Here is a 16,620-nt window from a genome sequence, read left to right as displayed (position 1 = left end):
ATCGTGTCCAAGAATTTATAACAAAAGAGGACCCATTGATTTTGGAGAGCTGTACGAAAGAACAGCTGAAGCAAATCGCCGAACACTATGAGATAGAATTAGTGTCGACTAAAGTGGTCTATATGAGACAAGAACTTGGAAATAAAGTAAGGTCTCGACGCGAAGACGTCGGAGTGGTAGGATTAGATGTGAGTGCAAAGGAAAGTGGGGAACAAGATAATGAGGAAGTGTCTTCTAATTCGTCTCGTAGGAGTGGAAGTTTAGAATATGAATTGGAACGTTTGAAACTGGAAGCTCAAATTAAGAGGGAAGAGAGACAGTTTCAGTTAGAGAAACTGAAATTGGAGAAAGTGAGACTTGAAAGTGAGCAAAAAAACCAGCGTTGAATGTAATGAAACGCCATTTTCTGGGTGAGTCCCGGAGGCTCCCCGGAGCTATCCCAGGCTGATATGCTAATGTCAGACTTTGGCATCAGTCATGTGTATGGAGTTCTTAGGCCTACCGAGGACCACGGCCAGAACCGGGCCCCCTCAGAGAGGCAAGGGGAGCAATGGCCTATAGAAGCCCCCGTGTAGTTGGAAGCATTCTATGTCTGCCATCGACCGGAACAGGCACCCAGAAAGGTAAGCGCCCCAAAACAAACCCCTATTCTGGTTAAAATTGCTACCTAAAACCGAACTAGTGGATAGAACTCCCCAACCGAAAACAAGCAAACTAGTGTGACGTCACACACTGCCGCGCCGCTGTCTGCGCAGCTCCCCCCTCCCCGGGAGGGGGAAGGGGGAGCCCCAGACCCCCCGCGCCGGCTACCCACACCTCAGTTCTTGAGGCTGGATGTCAAAAACGCGAAAAACCGCCGACCGGAGGGAGGGAGGAATGCCGGGGAGCCTCCGGGACTCACCCAGAAAATGGCGTTTCATTACATTCAACGCTGGTTTTCTGGGGGGAGCCCCGTCGGCTCCCCGGAGCTAACTACCCACAGACAGAAAAAGAGGGACTTACCCGGGAGGCGGTCGTCGCTCACCCCTCAACTCGAAGCCGAGACAACTGGCTGCAACCGCCGACCCAAAGCAACACAGGCCCGACGAGGCCCAGGGACATTCACAAGGTAACGAGCAGCCAGGACCCTGTTCGACCGCCAAAATCCCCGCGCCCGAATATCAGACCAAGACATATTCCCAAAGACGGCAGCAAGAGCCGCGAACTTACGAACGTCATGGGCACGGGGATAGACCGCAGGCTGGCTGGACCTAATAACCCTGCGGACGACCTGGAGACCCGAACCCGCGAACAGGGAAGAAGGGAAACCGGATCAACCCACAGCGCGTTCCCGGACACAGAAGCTGTGGCGCGCAAATAACGGCGAAGCGCCGCAACCGGACACAAAACATGATGCACCCCCGGCCTGACCAACCAAGCATCAACCACCCATGGACCCCTCCGGAACGCAGCAGTCTCATTCTTCGCCAGAAAAGAAGGAGACGGCTGCAAACGAACAAAACTATCACCACGACCAAAAGAGCAGAAACCCCTGCGCCGGAGGAGAGCATGAAGCTCCCCTACCCGACCCCCAGAGGCCAAAGCCAACAAGAAAAGTGCCTTGGAAAAACAATCCTGGACCGAAGGGGCCACAACGAAACGAGGAGATGAAAGGAAAGCGAGCACTCTGTCCAAAGACCAGGACGGCTCAGGCGACGCATGAGCAGGTCGGAGGTGAAACAATGCACGAGACAGCTTGCGAAACGGCACAGACGTAACATCGATACCGAAAGCAAGCTGAAGCGGCTCCGCCAGCGCCGCACGATACGAAGCAACAGTGTTAGGCATAAGATGACGGTCCTGAAACAACCACGAGAGGAAGGACAAGACCACCCGAACAGACAAGGAGCTAAGACGACGAAGACGCAAAAAGAAACGGAAGGACCGCCAGGAAACTTCATACTGCCGCCGAGAAGAAGCCCTCAGGTGGGACACCAACAAGGAGGCCACCTGATCACCATAGAGATGATGATAGACTCGAGTCAAAAAAACCATACGCGAAGACTCGAGGAGAAGATCGAACCAGCTACGTGACGTACCGGCCCGATCTGCTGAAAGAGGCGGAGCCGCGGGAAAACCCTCGGGTTCGGACACCGAGCAACCAGCGCCTGAAACCAAGGCTGGGCCGGCCACCAAGGGGCCAGAAGGACAACTCTCCCCCGGTAAGTCTCTAAGCGAGTCAGGACCTGGAGCAACAGCCGAACCGGGGGAAAGAGGTACAGGAACCCCCACCTCGACCAGTCGAGCCGAAAGGCATCGACCCCGACGGCCTCGCAATCGGGGAAGGGCGCCGTATAAACTGGAAGACGCCGCGACCACGCCGACGCGAAGAGGTCCACCTCGGGGCGCCCGAACGTCTGGCAAAGCCAACGGAAGGACTCGTCCTCGACCGTCCACTCCGTGGAGAGGGGAACGAAGCGAGACAGGGCGTCGGCCAAGACGTTGGACACGCCCCGTACGTGAACCGCCAGGAGAGCCAAACCCCGAGAACTCAGCAGACGAGTCACCCGAAGCGACCAACCCCAAAGAGACAAGGACCGCTTCGAACCCCCGCGGTTCAGGCAATGAACCACCGGAGAGCAGTCCGAATGGAGCCGAATCGTCGATCCGCGGGCCACCCGAATCCTCCCCAGAGCAAACCACACTGCCGCGAACTCCCGCACCGTACTGTGAGCTCGACGGAAGGACGGATCCCAACGCCCCTGGCCGGCCTGGTGAGCACTGGTCACAAAACCCCAGCCGAGAGACGACGCATCCGTGTACACATCGAGCGAGGGCTCGGGTAGGCGCCAAGGCACTGAACCCCGAAAAACCCGAAGAGGAAGCCGGTGACGCAGCAACCGACGCAAGTCCCCCGGGGGTCGAACTCTGCGATCGCGAGAGAGGCGGGAGGGGGAACCCCGAAGGAACCAGAACAGCCGTCGAAGCCAAACCCGACCCGGCGGGTAGACCACCATCGCGAAGTTCAGGCTCCCGCACAGCCCCTCGAGCAACCGCCGGGGGACCCGAGGGCCCTCCAGAAACAGACGAAGGCGGGACCACACGAGACCCAGCCAAGTCCGAACCTGAGAGGGAACCAGATGGGACTTCCTCCAGTTCACCAAGAACCCGAACCCGGCGAGCTGGGAAAGAACCAAATCCCTGGCTAGCAAGCAAGCTGACTGGCTGGGAGCCCAAACCAGCCAGTCGTCGAGGTAGGCCAACACCCGAACACCTAGGAGATGCAAACGAGCCACCACAACCCGTGTAAGGCGTGTGAACACGCGAGGTGCCAGGTTCAACCCGAACGGGAGACAACGAAAGCGGTAACTCAGACGCCCCACTACAAAACCGAGCCAGTCCCTGAACCGCGGATGAATCGGGACATGCCAATAAGCGTCCCGGAGGTCCAGGGACACCATCCAAGCTCCCGGCTCCAAGAGGAGCCGAACCTGAGACAGCGTAGTCATCCGAAAGGAGGGGCAATGAACCCAGGGGTTCAGACGGGACAAGTCCAGAATGAACCGCAGGTCCGCGCAGTCCCGTTTCGGAACCGGAAACAGACGGGAAACCCATCTGAGGGACGACGTCGTTTCGACGACGCCCAAGCGTACCCACTCCAAGACGACTCGACAGAGCGCAGGGGAAGAAGCCTGCCCTGCCAGCCCCGACCCCCCAAAGGGGGGAGGGGCCACCCAACGCCACCGCAGGCCGCGAGACACGACCCGAAAGGCCCACGAATCGTGGGACCAGGCGCGGGCGAACAGCGCAAGCCGCCCCCCCATCGCCCCGTCAAAGGGGCAAACCGCGAAAGGGCCGGCGACCCTTACGAGACCCAGAACCCCGCACAGCGCGAACACCGCGCCGACCAGACGAGGGAGGGTCCGCAGGAGGAGCCAACCCCAAACCTGACACCAGAGGCCTACCACGACGAGAGGAACCCCGAGCCCTGGCACGACCTTTCCGGGAAGACCCACCCCGGGACCCCCGGAAAACCAACAAGTCCGACATCGGACGACAAGCCGCCGACGCAGCCTGAATAAACTGCGCCACAGCCGACTCCCCAAACAGGAGAGGACAAAAAGGTGAAGAACGCCTAAGAGCCAGAGCCCAAGCAGATTCCACGGAGGAACCCAGCACCGCCTGCCGACACGCGAGACGGGAAGCATAGAACAGGGAAACCGCATCCCGCAAAATCGGCGTGAACAGCTTCAACAAGGCAGCCGACGAACGCGCAGCCGAGGACAAGGTGCCGGACCCCGGGACTGACCCAAGCGTCCCCACATCCTCCACGAGCCAATCCGAAGACAGCTCCAGGAGGGAAAAGAACCGCAAGGCCAAACACAAAAGGCCCCGAGCGCGCAAGTCCTCCGCCACGAGCGCCGCCGAAAGGGAGGGAACCTGCACATGGAGCTTAATAACGCCCACATCGCGGGGAAGGGCAGGGGCAAACAAGCACTCATTCAGGTACTCAAGTTCACCCCCCAGGAAAACCTGAAGCACCGTGGAAGCTTCCCGCCACTCCAGCGTGCGTGAACGACAGAAAGAATGCCAGGAATCCAGACCAAACAAGGGGCAGTCTGCTAGCCAGGATGACTCCGGAACCTCGTAACGTAGCCAGAAAGGGAACGAAGTCCCAAACCTGAACGTGGACGGATCCATTTCCGAGGCATAATCCGGGTCACGCAGGAGGTAAGCTGCAAAGGCCGCTCGCACCACACCAGGTTGGATGCGATAAGCCGAAAACCTCCGGAAGGACGGAACCGACGTACCCGGGGGAACACGGAACCGTACCCGGGGAGGGGCCGACACCAAATCCAACTCGTACGCAGAGGGGGGGAAAGAAAACCCCACTCCTTGTAACAATAAGCCCCGCTCAGTGGGAAGAAAAACCCAGGCGGGGTCCAGCGGGGCCTAAGGCCCCCAAGTCAGCCCCTCCCCAGCCTCGAGGTCCGTCACCACAGGACCCGAGGCCGAGTCCTCTCCCCAAGCCCCGACCCCACAAGACAAGGACGGAGCAGCCGGAAAAGCTGGAGGAAGGGGGGGGCCCACTGGTCAGACCCTGAAGCTTCGGCCGGGAGACAAGACTCGAATGCCTCTGCCACCCCCCCGGAAGGGGCAACCCCCGAAGCTGCCCGAGTCTCGAGATCAAGTAACCCCTGCTCCGACCCCAAAACCCTCAGACGCTTCGGGGCTGGAAGCAGGGGCGGGGGACCAGAACGAACAGAAGGGGAAGGACGAGGAGGTGCGGACTGAACCAGGATCGAAGCGACCCCCACCCCCAAGTCCGGGTCTCGAAAAGCAAAGCGGGGCAGCCCCGGGGCATCCGGGGAAGCAACCAACCGAGCGCGTTGCAACAGACGAAACCTAGACTGCAACGCACGTGCCGCCTGTACCCGAATAGAATCATCAGAGGATTGGGTAAATTGAGTCACAAGCAAGCAGCAACACTCACAGGACTCAGGGTCGAAAGTATCACCGACCCAACAGGCAGCGTGGCAGAGGCAAAAACAATGAGGGTCACCCTGAGACAAGGGGACCGAGCAACCCTCAAACTCGCACACAGCGAGTGGGGACTCCGGGGTCACATCCATCGGACCCACGCGCCCCCTAGGGGATTCCCAGGGTCCTGAGCGTTTACTTTAAGAGGACTCGCGCTCAGGTAGTCCCAGGCAGGGTGCTGCAAACCGGCGCCCAAAACTACCAAGCAAACTTCTAAAGCTGAACCCCAGGGACGTGTACACTCACGGGGACCTAGCAGGGGGCGCCACCGAGGAGAACAGTGGAAGGGCAAAAACAAACTGAATAAAATGACAGAACCCCCCACCAGGCAAAAAGAAAAAGAAAAACAAAACCCCGCAAGAGGACAGCGAACCCCAAGGAACAGAGCTGGCCGCGATGTCGGGAATTACAAGCTGAGCAGCACCCTGCGCCCCTACCAGTGCAAACTGCCTCTTACCTGCCGGTAACAAGGGAGAACAGAACACCCAAGAGCCCAACAGGCGGCCGAAAAACCGAAAGGTAAAACGGACCAGCAGAGGCAGACCCCGAGGAGCCTGTGGAAGGTGGCCCCAAGCCCCAAGGGCAGTACTTACAGGGCACCTAGGGAAGGCAGCCCTAGGCGCATGCAGCCCGAGTACTGAAGATAACTCCTGGCTCTCGCACCCACAAAACTAACACCACACTCAAAGCACAGTGCAGTAGCGACACCGGAGCCAGAGCACACGACCATCGCCTATAGCATCAGCCTCAAGAACTGAGGTGTGGGTAGCCGGCGCGGGGGGTCTGGGGCTCCCCCTTCCCCCTCCCGGGGAGGGGGGAGCTGCGCAGACAGCAGCGCGGCAGTGTGTGACGTCACACTAGTTTGCTTGTTTTCGGTTGGGGAGTTCTATCCACTAGTTCGGTTTTAGGTAGCAATTTTAACCAGAATAGGGGTTTGTTTTGGGGCGCTTACCTTTCTGGGTGCCTGTTCCGGTCGATGGCAGACATAGAATGCTTCCAACTACACGGGGGCTTCTATAGGCCATTGCTCCCCTTGCCTCTCTGAGGGGGCCCGGTTCTGGCCGTGGTCCCCGGTAGGCCTAAGAACTCCATACACATGACTGATGCCAAAGTCTGACATTAGCATATCAGCCTGGGATAGCTCCGGGGAGCCGACGGGGCTCCCCCCAGAAACGCGTGTAGAATTAGAAAAGGAGAAAACAAAGCAAATGGAAATCGAAGCAAATAAATTTGTGGCTGCTCAGAGGCGAGAGCGAGAGGTACACTCGGAGAGCACATCTATGCCTGCAGCATATGATCACAAGACACGTGAAAAGGAGGTTCCGCAATTTTGTCCAGAAGAGTCTGAGTCTTTTTTTGAGCATTTTGAAAAAGTTGCTACACTAAAGCAGTGGCCAGAGGAGGATTGGGCCCAATTGGTGTAAATAAGATTGATTGGGGCAGCGAGAGAGGCCTATACCCAGCTCTCTCTTGAAGATTGTAAAAATTACTGGACTGTGAAAAACAGCGTATTAAGGTCATTTCTACTGACACCTGAAGCTTACCGGAAGCGGTTCAGAGAAATGGTAAAGACACAAAGGAGCACATATGCTGAAACAGCCAGAGATTTGGAACGTAGATTCCAAAGATGGAAGATTCCAAAAAAGATTCCAAAATCTCAAAGCTATTATCTTCCATAACTTTCAAGAACGTCGACCATGCCTCGAAGTCCTCTTCCTTCATGAGGGTGGAGCACGCTAACAGTTGGGTCCGTTGGTCACACATCCAAACGCGACGACAGACATCTACTCCCCTCCATTGAGTCAACAGGCTGTCGTCGCGTTTGGATGTGTGACCAACGGACCCAACTGTTAGTGTGCTCCACCCTCATGAAGGAAGGATCCCAATGTTGAATTTCAACTACCAAAGGATGGACTGGATTAAAGGATTCTAGAGCCATGAGGGCACTGCAAGTGTCAACTACAAACACAGAGGAGGATTGACAGCGAGAAAAGAGTTGATGAAGAGCATAGAGAATAGTATAAAGTTCTGCTATGAAGATGCTAGTCTCCAGAGGCAGGAGACACAAAGGTGCAGTCAGGAAAAACAACAGAGTAGCCTACACCGTCTGCAGACTTAAGACCCATTGGTGAAGACGGAAATAGAGTGGAAGTGTGAAGAAAAGTGTTCAAGGAAAAGGTGATTTAGAACTGTAGGAGGGGTAAAAGTTTTAGTCATGTGGGTCAAGGCTTACAGAATTTAGGAACGGGGACCCCTCCATAGGGGCAAAGACGGAATGACACGAGGGGGAAATATTGGTAACACAAACTGAAAGAGCATTTTGTAAGAGAGACAACCGTACAGAAAGAGATAGGTGGTGAAGGGGAACAGGAACCACAGGATGGGTAAAGGTCAAGGCATGACATAAGCAAGAGTGAGGGTGCTGTAAGGACCGTGCAAGGTGGAGAAGACAGTAGCGATCATGGCGATCCTGTAGAAACAGGACGCCAGTTTCAACATACAGGCTTAGGGTAGGTGTCGAAGGAAAGGTACCAGAGCTGAGCCGTAACCCAGTATGATGCAGTGTGTCCAGATGGTGAAGGGTAGAAGGAGAAATAGACGAGTAAACAGGGCCATAATCGAGTTTAGACAGAACGAGAGAGGAATGTAAAGAGAGGAGCAGTGTCGATTAGCTCCCCAAGAAGTATGGGACATGACCTAAAGTTAGTTAAGGGCCTTAGAGCATTCAACTCGGACGTAAAAAATATGGGGCGACAAAGACAAACGAGTGTCAAAGATTAGCCCTAAAAGCTTTAGCAGATTCTTTGTACAAAAGGGGATGACCCCTGTTACCTAACAGTAAATAGGTATCTGGGAGTTAGCTGTTACAGGCTGCTTCCTAGGGGGGTGCATGTGTGGGAGAAAAAAAAATTTAGTAGTTAACCACTGAACTGCTCTGTCTCCAAATAACACCCTGGTGCACAAGAAATAAATTCTTTCCAAAAATTTTTTTTCTCTTCTTATATTGTTAAAATGCAGAGTCTGATCACGGGGAAACTAAACAAAAAATATTGTATGTGACTTACTTTAGCTGCGATGGAGCTGGGAAGTTGAGCAAATTATGGGCGCTGAGCGTTGGAGCGATGGGGGTCTGTCGGCCCCGCCACCCCGTGCGACGGCAGTTGCTGCGAATAAAATGTTGCGCAATTATTTTGAAGTTTCTCATTCATTTCTTCCTTTTTTTTTGCTGTAATATTATTTAAAAGTGTGTAATTTGTGGAATTTATATAATTCAAAGTATAGAACATCGCTATGCTCAAAATTATGGGCCTCATATATGCGACATATTCTACAATCAAACAGTGTTTTTGCTGTTATTACACTATATACACACATTGTATATACCCATCTATGTATGTATTCACCATAACGATCCACTATGTTGGTATGGTGAGCCCAAAAAACATGAGTGAGCTGCCACACCCTGCCAGTCCTCCCTCCCTCCTCCAACACATTACTCGCCAACATTACTCCTCCCAAAATACTGTTATTGTGTTTATTACACTATTTACACACGTTATGTATAAGTATGTACATGTTTTATTCATGTACATACGTACATACTTGCCATCTCCTCACCTCTCTCTCTTGCCTACTTAATGCTCTTGCTTCCCTCATCTCATCACAATCGACTTTATAATGGTCCAGGTCGGATCGAAATGTCGTCGTCTATTCAATTTCCAGTGTGTGGTTTGGTCAACAATGAAATCTTCATGCAAGATCTTATAAAGAAAACCCCTAGAACGAGTTTTGCAGATACGAAAGAGTTTAAGGTGAGTAGGGGATGGTTTGAGAAATTTTGAAAAAAGACGTGGTATTCATAGTGTTGTGAGGCATGGTGAGGGTGCCAGCTCAGACAAAGTAGGGGCTGAAAGATTTGTTCGTGATTTTAAAGATTTTGTAGATACTGTATTGATGGATATATTCCACAACAAGTGTTTAATTGTGAGGAGACATGGCTATTCTGGAAAAAATTGCAGAAGAGGACATACATTACCCAAGAGGAGACGTCACTGCCTGGACACAAGCTAACTTGGGCTAACTTGTGTCAGGATAGGCTAACTCTTGTGCTGTGTGGCGATTTGAAAATTAAACCCTTGCTCGTGTATCATTCCGAAAATCCAAGAGTTTTAAAAAATATATAACGTGCAGAAAAACTGTGATGTGGAGTGGTTTGCCCTGCCATCAAAAAATATCTGCAAGAGAAAAGTTTGACACTCAAGGTCCTGCTTCTCGACAATGCTCCTGCTCATCCTCCAGACTTGGAGGATGCATTGTTGGGGCCACTTTTTTTTTTTTTAGGGATATTCCTACATGAGCCCTGAGTTTCTGGCTAATGTACCAATGACATAAAGGAGGAGTTTTCAACCTACCTTGTGTTAGGTGTGCAGAGGTCAATGGTTGAACATAATGTCAGGAGCAAAGGTTTGCCTCTTCGAACACAATTGCAACCATCTTCATCTCTTCGAACTATCCTAAATGCTCTCTTCACCTGTCTGACCAAATTGGGTGTCCAGACCACCTTTGAATCTGAAATTGTAAAATTAATAGCAATTTCAGAATATTCAGTCCATTTATACTAACAAAATTATACATACAGTACTGTAATTGAAATTTTACAGAATGATAAAGGCAATTTAGCAACTTTGTTAAAATGCACATGGGGGAAATACATGAAAATAGGTTAATATTGTTTGTAAGGTTGATGGGAAATGTTTATTACTTTTATGATTTAAAAGATGTATAGCCCTAATACTCCATCCTGGGTGCATTCCACCAGGTAATGACCACAGCAAAAGTTTTCCACGAGGCTCTATTGTCACATAAACTTTTCACATTTTCAAACTTGATTCATCTTTTCCCCCCCCCCTCGTTCCAGGGGTTTTCTTTAAAAGGTCTTCATGCAAATGCCTTGGTTTCTCACAAATGATGGCCTCTGAAATGCTATCACCTGCTAACTCTTTGTTGTGTATCCAAATTAATAAAAACTTTTTAACATCCTCAAGTGTTTGTGCTCTTTGTTTCGGGATTGTTGATATGCCTTTTGCCACTTTAATGCTCATAATGTCCTTTTTCTTAGCAAGTATAGTGCATATTGTTGACATAGATTTGTTGTACTGCCTAGCTAGTTCAACAACCTGTGCACCATTTTGATGTTTATGAATGCTCTCTTGTTTTTCCTCTATGGTCATTCTCACATGTGTTTTCTTGGCTTGAACCTTACCACTGGCTTTCTTGGGACTCATGGCAAGATATATCATAACAAATTTTATGTTCAAATAGTCAAAAATCCCAAAACAAATGTAATGCTTTACAAAGAATTCAGGCGCGATACTTACTAGGCAGGAGACACTGGTAAACTCAGGCGCGATCACCATGCCACCACGCACTAGGTCAGCCCATACGTATATCAACAAACTCCTTTCCCGAGGCAAAGTTTGTAACCCGATTCAAATTTTTCGAAGAAATTAGGCTCGTAACCCAAAAAGTTCATAAATATTCATTCGTAAGCCGAGGTGTCACTATATATAACTAAAAAATTAAACTCAGGATTACTTTCAACCCCCACCCCTTTTGCTCTACTCCATCGCCACCTACCTTCACCCCCCTCTATGATGTACTCTTCCATAGACACCTACCTTTGCCCTCCTCCTCCCCTCTACTCCTCCATCATCACCTACCTTCACACCCCCTCCCTTCTCCTCCTCCATCGTCACCTTCCTTTCACCCTCCTCTATGATGTACTCTTCCATAGACACCTACGTTCACTGCATATAATGCTCCCCTCTACTCCTCCATCGTCACCTACTTTCACCCCCCCCTCCGCTCTACTCCTCTAGGGTCGCAGACAATTTCACGAGCGTGAGAACTACGAGTTCTCTAACCACTCTCACACTCCTACTCTCTCACCAGTGAGGGGGAGGGAAGGAGGGAGGAAATGAAGGAAGAAAGGTGGGGGAGAGAGAATAGGCAGGGGGAGGAGGGCCTAGATACATTTCTTCCATATAGATAGGTAGACTGAGGGTTTGAGGTAGACAAACAAAACGCTGATGTAATTTACACAGATTTTGCAAAAGCTTTTGATAAATGTGACCATGGCGTTATTGCACATAAAATGCGTTCAAAAGGAATTACCGGAAAAATAGGCAGATGGATCTACAATTTCCTGACCAACAGAACCCAATGTGTAATAGTCAACAAAATAAAATCCAGCCCATCAACCGTGAAGAGCTCAGTTCCCCAGGGTACTGTGCTTGCTCCAGTACTTTTTCTCATCCTCATATCGGACATAGACAAGAACACAACCTATAGCACTGTATCATCCTTTGCAGATGACACTAGGATCTTCATGAGAGTAGGCAACATAGAGGACACGGCAAACCTCCAGTCAGATGTAGATCAGGTCTTTCTATGGGCTACAGAAAATAATATGGTGTTTAACGAAGATAAGTTCCAGCTCATGCGCTATGGAAAAAATGAAAATATAAAAACGGAAACCACGTACAAAACTCAGGCAAATCATAACATAGAACGTAAAGGCAATGTAAAGGATCTGGGTGTACTCATGTCGGAAGACCTTACCTTTAAAGAACACAATAAAGTAGCCGTCACAACTGCAAGAAAAATGACAGGTTGGATAACAAGAACTTTTCACACTAGAGATGCTATACCGATGATGACACTTTTCAAAACGCTTGTGCCCTCTAGAGTGGAGTACTGCTGCACAATGACAGCCCCTTTCAAAGCTGGAGAAATTGCTGACCTGGAGAGCATGCAGAGATCCTTCACTGCTAGAATCCACTCAGTAAAACACCTAAACTATTGGGACCGACTAAAGAGCCTAAATCTGTACTCCCTTGAGCGCAGGCGGGAGAGATACATAATAATTTACACGTGGAAAATATTAGAGGGGCTGGTCCCAAACCTGCACACAGAAATAACATCACATGAGACCAGAAGACATGGCAGGATGTGCAGAATACCCCCGTTGAAAAGCGGAGGTGCATCAGGTACTCTGAGAGAGAATTCTATCAACATCAGAGGCCCGAGACTGTTCAACTCGCTTCCGCTACACATAAGGGGCATAACTGGCAATCCCCTCACAGTGTTCAAGAGAGAACTGGATAAGCACTTCCAAAGGATACCTGATCAACCAGGCTGTGACTCATATGTCAGGCTGCGAGCAGCCGCGTCCAACAGCCTGGTTGATCAGTCCAGCAACCAGGAGGCCTGGTCGACGACCGGGCCGCGGGGACGCTAAGCCCCGGAAGCACCTCAAGGTAACCTCAAGGTAAGGAGGGAGAGCTGCTTGCCAAGAGCCCTATCAGACAGGCTTCCTATTCCTCAACCCTCCCTAATATGCCACATCCTGGTCAGGACAACTTGCTCGATTGTTATTCTTGGTGTGACTCGAGAACTGACCTCGAGGCGAGGCATGGGCATGGATTATCTCCCTGGGGCACGCACCTCCCTGCCCCAGCTCTCTCTCTCTCTCACATAATCTATCAAGGGTCTAACATGAGGTCATTGTGCCTACCAGAAGTGTATATGTCCAAGGCTGGCCACCTGTCTGGACCATTCAAATGTATAAACACGTAATTAGTCTATTAAAATTATATATAATGCTACAATTATAAATTAATTTGTTCATGGTCATTCGTTTATCAGTATTTTAATATGAGGTATATATACGCATGTATGTATACGTTGACGTACACATATATGATTATGTGTATGGAATGATTATGATTATGTGTAATCATATATGATTATATCTAATGGAATGCATTAGTAAGTGATGTGGTGGAGGCTGACTCCATACACAGGTTCAAGTGTAGATATGATAGAGCCCAATAGGCTCAAAAACCTGTATACCTGTTGATTGACGGTTGAGAGGTGGAACTAAAGAGCCAGAGCTCAACCCCAGCAAGCACAATTAGGCGAGTATATGAACGAATGCACATGTACACTTTCAAATGAATTAAGATACCTTGAGATACACAATGACTTAGTTTAAATAGTTTAAACACATTATGGTACTGATTTTGACATGCTGATGTCTGGAAGGGAGAGGGGGTGTGGGGGGTTATTGTCTGAGGTGGAGGACCAGAGGAGGGGGTCAGTGGAAGGATGGTGGCTGGAGGGATGCCATTGTTCTAATGGTTATGAAAACAATTATTGATGGCAGGAATTCAGTGGGTGTGTACTTCACCCGCACCATCACCATACTGTGCCCTGCTACAACCCCCCCCCCCCACTCCACCCATGCTGTGTGGGGCGTATTACACATTATAGGATAACCGACTGTCTGTCCATTCCTGTCTGCTCGTTATGCTGCCCTTCCTTTTGAAAATTGTCTGCTTTATCGACTTCCTTCAAGACCACACGTTAGCCTCTTATCACGCCCTCTTACCACTCTCAGGGAGCTGGCTCTTCTATACAATAGTTGCCACTCAGTCCCCAAGGTGAAAGAGTGTCCGGGCATATGACTTGTTACGTGTACTTATTTGCGATTCGTTTGGGCTGTCACGTGTGGTGATTAGTGTTGGGTAAGGCTAGGCCAGGTCAGGTCAGACTAGGCCAGGTCAGACTAGGCTAGGTAAGGCTAGGCCAGGTCAGGTCTGGTCAGGTCTGGCTAGGCCAGGACAGGCCAGGTCAGGTCTGGTCAGGTCTGGCTAGGCTAGGTCAGACTAGGCCAGGTCAGACTAGGCTAGGTAAGGCTAGGCCAGGTCAGGTCTGGTCAGGTCTGGCTAGGCCAGGTCAGGCCAGGTCAGGTCTGGTCAGGTCTGGCTAGGCCAGGTCAGGTCAGGCCAGGCCAGGCTAGGCCAGGTCAGACTAGGTCAGGTCAGACTAGGCTAGGTAAGGCTAGGCCAGGTCAGGCCAGGTCAGGTCTGGTCAGGTCTGGCTAGGCCAGGTCAGGTCTGGCTAGGCTAGGTCAGACTAGGCCAGGTCAGACTAGGCTAGGTAAGGCTAGGCCAGGTCAGGTCTGGTCAGGTCTGGCTAGGCCAGGCCAGGCCAGGCCAGGCCAGGCCAGGCTAGGCAGGGTGAGAGAAGTAAAGCGGCAGGTACTTACGTTTCCGAGAAAGTAGCAGCGGTAGTATATTGTTGATTTAGATTCGACGACATCCTGAAGCTAGTAGGTGGCGGCCTCATCGCTCTCGAACTTCTTGTTGTTGTAGGGGATACGAGGCACACCCAATATCCCCCTTACATTGATCACATCGCACACTAATATTTTTACTATTTCCGACACCAGATTTGTCTGTTTCGTATATAATAATAATAATAATAATTTTTATTTAGGCAAAGGTACATACATAAAGAGATTTTACAAAGTTTGTTGGCTTTATAGATAAGAGCTAGTACATACAATGCCTAAAGCCACTATTACGCAAAGCGTTTCGGGCAGGAAAAAACACTACTGACTAAAGCTTAAAACTAATGGGTAAAAAGAAAAAAGAAAAAGAAAGAAGAAAAGAAAAGAAAGAATATGAATAGAATAGAATTATAGAAATAAAAATAAATTCTATAATAAAGAATTATAGAATTATAGAAAGAAAAGAATAGAATTATACAAATATGTATAATTGTTCAATATTAAAACCACAATAGAATGCTCTAAGTACTTTCGTATATTAATACATCTTCAGAAGGAATGGTTCGCTCTGAAGATGTATTAATATAAGAAAGTACTAAAGGAAATTCCTGTTTCAATTCTTCCTCCGTGGTCTGACACTCTTATTATATATTGTATATACTGAATTATATATACTATGCTTATATAATATATATTGAAATATTGTTACATTTAACGTATGAAACAAAGTATATATCTGTATTTTTAATAAAATATAAAACATTAATATTTATCAACGTATCTCTGTGAATTACATAATTTATCAGTATTGTACAGCCTGTGATCTCCACCTGACTGGCCACTGATACCTAAGTAGCTTTCATGTGTCCGGACACCGGCGATAGGATTATATTATTTAACTTTAAAGAGAGAGATATTTCTTGAAATGTTGTCACATTAACGTCTACATCTTCCTTCCTTCTGACATATAGATTTTAAGATTAATTAGCATATATGGAAATAAATTACACGATTTATAGGCTGGTGTGAAGGGCTTCACACTCTTAGAGCAAGCCATCAAGAAACTGTACAGTATCAAATGCATATATCTTCGCTTTCACTTCAGTTATATTTATGACAAGTATTTAAAATGTAGCTTATATATTTCTACCTTTCTGTTGACATAGAAAGCTTTCGTTTATTACATTATCTAGATAAAATTAGCATTGATCTTCAAAAGGTTGTAGTTGTAACTTCCATTATAAACAACATTATTATTGCAAACAGTAGGAGTTTCAAAGTCTCATTTGTATGGATACCTTCTCATATAGGTGTTGTCCAGCATGATGACACAAACAAGGCAGCTAAAACTGAATGTGATAAGCCTGAAGTTGAGTGGGATATGGGCATTCCAATCTCTTCTGTCAAAGCCGCAATATTTTAGGAAATTAGGGAAGACAGAAGAGCAGTCACTGACACACAAAAGTCAGAAAGCAAGAGTATAAAGAGCTATGACATGTTTATGTGCCTCTGTAACCTTTTCCACTACCGCCCACAAGATGATATATGGGGTGCATAATTAATGAACTAAACTAAGTAAACATGTTTAGAATCGAGAATTATATGAACGGACAGCATAAAACTTCCACTAGTGTCACAATGACAGTGTGACATTGTAATTGCCAGAATTAGGCTAGGATATCGATATGTATCGCAGGTGGCTGCAGGTAATGAATAGCCCCCAATGGTGAATATTCCAATTGTAAACTATGTGAACAAGAGCTGGGACATACTCACCAACACTATATCTGTGATTGCCCTGTTATAAGTGACTTCAGACCAAATGGTATAAGGTACTTTGAACTCTGTAATTACTTCATACACTTAGGAATATTGGAAGATATTCTTATGCTGTACCCGGATTTTGCTAACGGAGGCTAATAGATCAGCCTTATATTTTATGTTCTCACCTGATTGTTACCTTG

General features: G+C 49.0%; 1 long non-coding RNA gene across 2 annotated transcripts in view; it reads right to left on the bottom strand.

The window, feature by feature from the left end:
• Positions 1 to 16,620, bottom strand: part of LOC138356220 (uncharacterized) — a 25,977-nt gene extending 9,357 nt beyond the window's left edge. Inside the window, exons 1-4 of one of the 2 annotated variants that reach the window (XR_011224258.1) lie at positions 16,606 to 16,620; positions 14,633 to 14,821; positions 9,933 to 10,089; positions 8,586 to 8,684 (exon numbers count right to left, since the gene is read on the bottom strand). This is a non-coding gene — a long non-coding RNA (uncharacterized lncRNA). Of the gene's footprint in view, positions 1 to 8,585; positions 8,685 to 9,932; positions 10,090 to 14,632; positions 14,876 to 16,605 lie in introns of those variants that run through there. The other variant, XR_011224257.1, reaches the window with a different exon arrangement.

The sequence above is a fragment of the Procambarus clarkii genome, chromosome 71 (genome assembly GCF_040958095.1).
Source record: "Procambarus clarkii isolate CNS0578487 chromosome 71, FALCON_Pclarkii_2.0, whole genome shotgun sequence".
NCBI lineage: Eukaryota > Metazoa > Arthropoda > Malacostraca > Decapoda > Cambaridae > Procambarus > Procambarus clarkii.
The sequence above is the reverse complement of the archived record's forward strand: the minus strand, read 5'-3'. Positions and strand labels throughout refer to the sequence as shown.